The sequence below is a fragment of the Pyxicephalus adspersus genome, chromosome 4 (assembly GCF_032062135.1).
Source record: "Pyxicephalus adspersus chromosome 4, UCB_Pads_2.0, whole genome shotgun sequence".
NCBI lineage: Eukaryota > Metazoa > Chordata > Amphibia > Anura > Pyxicephalidae > Pyxicephalus > Pyxicephalus adspersus.
The window spans coordinates 114,695,262-114,701,261 of record NC_092861.1 but is presented as its reverse complement, the minus strand read 5'-3'; positions in this window follow the sequence as shown (position 1 = coordinate 114,701,261).

The following is a 6,000-nucleotide window of genomic DNA, read 5'->3' as shown; positions in this document are numbered from 1 at the left end:
ACTTATATTAATATTTTACTGTAAAAATAAATTTTCGTGAAAAACAATGTACCGCTTTTATACATAACTCCAGAAATACAGAAATGAACCACTCAGGAGGTTAAGGAAGTTAAACTATGCTGAAACACACAATATGGGCCTGATTTATTGAAGCTATCCTAGACTGGAGAAGATAGACTATAATGGGTAAACCTGAGTGATCTGCCAAACCTAAAATGGATCTGGTGCAGGATTGAAAACATTTGCCAAATAATAGCAAATTATTTTAAGAAATCCATTCCAGGTTTGCTGGATCACCAATACTTTTGCTAGAGTACCATTACTTTTTCCAGGCAATGTGGATTTATATATTTTTTTTTTTTATATGATTTTAGATAAAGTGTGTGATTTGTATTCAGTCTTACTATTAGTTCCAATAGTGATATTATCAAGGACATTGCAAGGCTTTTAATTTATTTTATTTTTTTTAACATTCATAGAAACTAAATATATATGGTACTTATTGGTCCCTGTTGGGCAAAGCACCAATGGAGATTTCTGGTGTAGTTTTCTTTATTAAATGAACAGAAATGTACTAGTGTCAAGTATTATTTTTCTCACATACATTTTACACTCACAACTGTGTGCATTGGTAGTGAATACTGACTTGGTTCTAACTAGATTACATTTATATACTTTATTTGATTAAATGTTAACCACTTGTTCCTGTGATGAGATTTGGATTCACCCAATGATTCATATTTTGGCACATTTGGGGATTCTAGGCCTGAAATGGCTGAACCGTGGGTACATTTGCTATATACCATGGCCATAAAACTCAAAACAAGCAATAATTGTGGGAAGGAAGTACAGAAAAACTCATCATCGCAGACATAAGGGTCTATATATGTTTTCCATGTCATCCAACTTTTTTGTCCTCTAACATCAAGAGCCATCCAACTTTCAAACCCAAAATACACACATATTTCAGGATAGAGTTAGAAAAATATGTAAATCATGAGTAAAGATTGATTCACACAATCTCTAATTAAATCTAATACAGAAAGTTTTATGTTTAGATAAAGTTGGGTGATTTTTGGATACAAATATTTAGAAAAGCTGACAGAGATTAGGTGAGTCAGTTTTTTTATGGATCTGCTGAACTCTAGGCAAATTGAATTTGGACTGATTCACTCATCACTATTTGTCCTAATTGTCATTTTAATAGGCATTTGTAAAATTCATCTGTTAGAAAATTTAAAATGACATCTTTTTTATTTGTAATAAACTACAATTTTGCCATCAATGTACATAACTTTACATATTACACAGCTTTTATTTAGTGCTGTCCTTTAAATAAAACATTATAAAGTAACTAAGATCACAAGGTATTCAGGAAAACACATAAGCAAACTAAACTTTAAGAAAATGAACCGATAACATTGATAATTGCCGGAAAAAATGTTTAGGCTTCTAAAATATTATATAATTGAGTATCAATACATTGGAATATAAACCTAAGAAATTTTGTTTACATGAAGCTTGTACTAAACTAAAAATACAAGGATTAAAGATAGAGGGCTTTGTAGGCATCAATCTTACAAAAAAGAAAACAAAATTTACAATAAACCACTAAAAACCATCATTATATTTCAAAATTTCCTCGAAAGAGCTATAACAACTCCAATTTACAAATGTGACACCCAATAAATTGCCATACATTTAGCATGATACATTCCTATTACACTGCAAAAGCTCAACGTGTTTTTTGGAAAATAAATGCTTCCATTATTTCTGAAAAATAATCGGATGCTAAGAGACCAATATCCCAGAGTATTGAGGTATGTCACTTGAAGATTACTTACAATGGTCACATGAAGCAAAGTCTAAAAATGTATCTGCACTAACAACTGGTCAACAGAGGTAAGCAATTAAAAGCCACAGATAGGGATGCAAAGGTTCATAGACAGGAAGCTGGATAGAAAGCTAAATTGGCTCTAGGGTTATCTTTACCCATAAAGTATAAATACCATCATTATGTCACTATGTCATCAACATGTCACTGGAATCAATCAATACCTCAAAAAAGACCTGTATGTATATAAATATCAATCTTTTTCCAAGTCATGCAAGCGGTATCAGATGAAACGACAATATAATGTGGTATAGGAGGCAAATATGAATGATCTATTAGGTATAGTTCAGTCAATCAAATTTTGCATGCAAATAATATTATAATTGAAAAGTGTACATATATAAGACTCAATATTTAATCATATAAAACCACTTGCCTTGGAAAGATGTTTAAGTAATAACCCATGGGTGGTTGGACACGTATGGACGAGTCTTCACGCAGTTGACCTGAGGCTAATGTTGCTGAACAGGGTTGACACTAAGCAGGAAAAAAAGACCAAGAACCAGGCAGATGTAGAGTCAGGGACAGCCTGGGGGCAAACATAGTAGATAAACATGAATAAAACAGGGTCATAATTAGGAAATGAATCATAAGGTAGACAAAGTCTGGGTCTAAGATAGGAGCAGAGTACTAGACACAGGGTAAAGGAACAAGGCAGTAACAGGTGAACACCAGGACTCAGGAATGATAGGAACCATCTTGCTGAAGACTTCCTCATATAGCAATAGGTAGTTTTTTTACAAGTGGATTTGTTCAGTACTGTAAGTAATGTAAGAACTATGACTTAAACCAAGGAGCACATGTCCCTGGAAAATGCAAAATCAAATACTACGTGGAGGTCTATCATGGAAAGACGAGCTTTGGGCTTGTGTAGATGGCATTATTTTGCTATCAGACAAATTCAGGATTGGTGAAAAGGTGAATTTGATCTGCAGCCAACCCCCTTCTGACCAGCTTCAAGTAGGTTTTGCATTCCTGTAAACTTGTATAATAATGCAAAACATATTTAATATGAATGAAAACTCATCAATGCAGGTGCTTACAGGTGGCAGCAGCACATATTGATTATCAAAGTGAATGGTTGTTGGTCTAAAATGGGGATGGAGGTATGAATGTTTGGAGCAAACCCTGAAGACATTTAATTTTATCTTTGTCCCTGTGTTACTTTAAAGTGTGTTTAAAAAATAGTAATCAGATTTTGCACCTCATGGCTTTGAGCATGTGTATCATGTCATGGTGTGAGATCAGCCTCCTACATGAATAGTATGTGTTAACTTATCCTTGAACAATCACATTCAATGACAACTTTATAAATATCAGTACAATCAACAATACTTGGAGAAAGAATAAAGCTGGGAAAATACATCTGCTTCTTGTATCTGATGCCACAATTAGACACAAATGTCAGCAGATTTTCTGCTTTCTCTTCCCAGAATGTAAAATGCAATATAAACACTGTGCTTTCTAACATTTCACACATAATTTGGCTGCATAGCTAATGCAATACATATTAACAATGATAGCCTGTCACAAGGGTGGTAAATATAAAGGAAAGTCACCATATACTGTGCTTTTTGTAAAAAAGCATTTCACTTTGTTATTTGGTTCCAAGAACTCACCCTAGGCTGGATTAAAGAAGAAGCAAAGGGGGCCTTAGACAGCAGTAGACTGAGCCAAGAAAGCATATCCCCCAGGCCATCTATCCATTGCTAATTTATTTGCTCCCCCCGCTCCATCCCCAGACCTTTCCAGGAGAACAGAACAGAATAACTTACACAGTGCTCTCTTATTACTCTGACTAGAACCACCATGTCAGCAAAAGAAGAAGAAAGTGATGTTTGTTTACTGCTGCATTTATTGTCAGATCATCACACTTCTCTTTAAAATGTATTTTAACCTTAAATGTATTACAATGCAGCCTACTAGTTCTTCATTATATGGCGATCCTGCCAGGAGCACATTTACTGTCTGAAGATAACAACACTCACTCACTGTACTGTGTCTATGAAGGAAAAAAACTATAGAACACATCTCCCTCTCCTCATCTCAATAACATAAGAGAGCAGTGTTGTGTTGTCCACAGGGTTGACATGGGTAGGACTGTTTCATATATATTATTTAAAAAAAGGGGTTGCCAGTATAAACCAAGTTTTTTTTACCCCTCAAAATGCCATTAGAAAAAGAATCTTTGATCTTCAAATCACACCATTGGATGGCACTATGTCCTCATGTAGCACATGTCACACACTTTACATGAGGACGTAGATTAGTGAATAAATTGAACCTGTGATCACTATGAATACAGTCATGTAATCAGGTGCACAGGACAAATGGTATGTACTGATTGAAAAAATGTAGTACATTTTATTATATAATCTAAATGAACATTTCCTATTCTCATGTGATTCAGCCACCATAAAACATCTGTGTAGTGCCCTCTAAGGCAAATCCAGTCTGTAAAAATAAAGTGTATTATATAAAGTCATATAGTCAACTTCCTATTGAAAGTTTTAGGGTACGAACTGTTGCAATATATGTAAAAAGAAAAATTATTTATTTAGGTTACAGGAGAAAGATAAATTATATATATATATATATATATATATATATATATATATACACATAACTGCAACAAAACCTCTATTGCTTAACACATAACATTTGCTTCTTCAGGAGTCGGAGGATATGGAAGAAAACATCCACCATATAACTTATTAACTATATAATCAAACATTCAAGGACCAGTAAGCATCAATATATTACAGTTATTAGGAGCTTAGATATCATTTATATATGTGAATATAAATTGATCCAAATATAAACCAATATACCTACTTTTACCTGACAAAAACAAGAAAACTACATTGATCTTACTGTAAACCTAGGGCACAAAATGTGACTATCACTGCTAACAATAGGTAAACAACAAAAATACCAATAACATTTATGTGACTAAATACTTCAATAATCTGTGTTATTTTGAAAGCATTTTTAAAGGGTGAAAATTAAAATTACATGGGCTTAATCAGTGTATTCCCCATCTTTCCTTTTACAGATGAAAGTAATTTGTACTGTTGAGTTTGGTATTTTGGCTCACTTGCTTTTAAATAGTCTTTTGGGCATTATTGTTGGCCACCAGTAAATGGCACTGTATCATCATGTAAAGTGTTACAAACTCTGTCTCAGACAGCAAGTTTGTATTACACTTCACATGAAGACACATTGACATCTACTGCCCCAAATACAAACCATTTTCTAATGGTGTTTTCAGATCAAAAACATACATCTCAGTTTATACTTGAGTACAAATAGTAAGCTGAAATTCATTATTTATCCAGTTACTGAAGCATTAATAAGTTATGGTTGTTTCATAATTGAAAAAAAGAAAACCTATGTTGGCGGGGCAATTTTTCATAGAGAAGGGGGGGGTTACTAAATTTTGTGTGGTTAAGATTAAATGCTTAACCTGGAGGCTTGCATCTTATTTAGGTGGCAACAACTGACCACCAACAAGTAGCTGTATTATGGATTTTTACCTGTTATCAGCTAGAAACAATTCTCATTTTTTATATCAGTGTCGTATAAGTACACAACTTTTTTAAAACATATATTCAGTAAAAGTGTAAATGAAGCAATAAGCAAAGTTCAGTCCCCACTTCCCATCAACAACCAATCAATCAAATGCAATATCTTGTGTGTTTGATTTCAGGTTCTTATACAAACCACAAAAAAGCCAGAGCTGGGCTTGGAAACCAAGGGGGCACCTATCAAGTTTAATGTTTTGTTTCACAGATAAAATATTTTATATAAAACTTTATTTAGTATAAATAATATTCATATTTTGATTCTATCATGACTCATGACCAAAACTTTTTAGCAAATACTGTATTAAATGACCTGGTAGTGAAGTCATTCACTTTCCAGTGGCTAAAATAACTATGCCTGTAAAATGTAATAACAAAGATGTTATTATGGAAATAAAAATATGTAATAATATTACAGAGTGCATAGATATATTTAGCACAGCTTATGAGTAACCAGAACAATAAATATAGTTACCATTTTAGTTAAAAATACAATTATAATTGATAACAAAGCAACGCAAA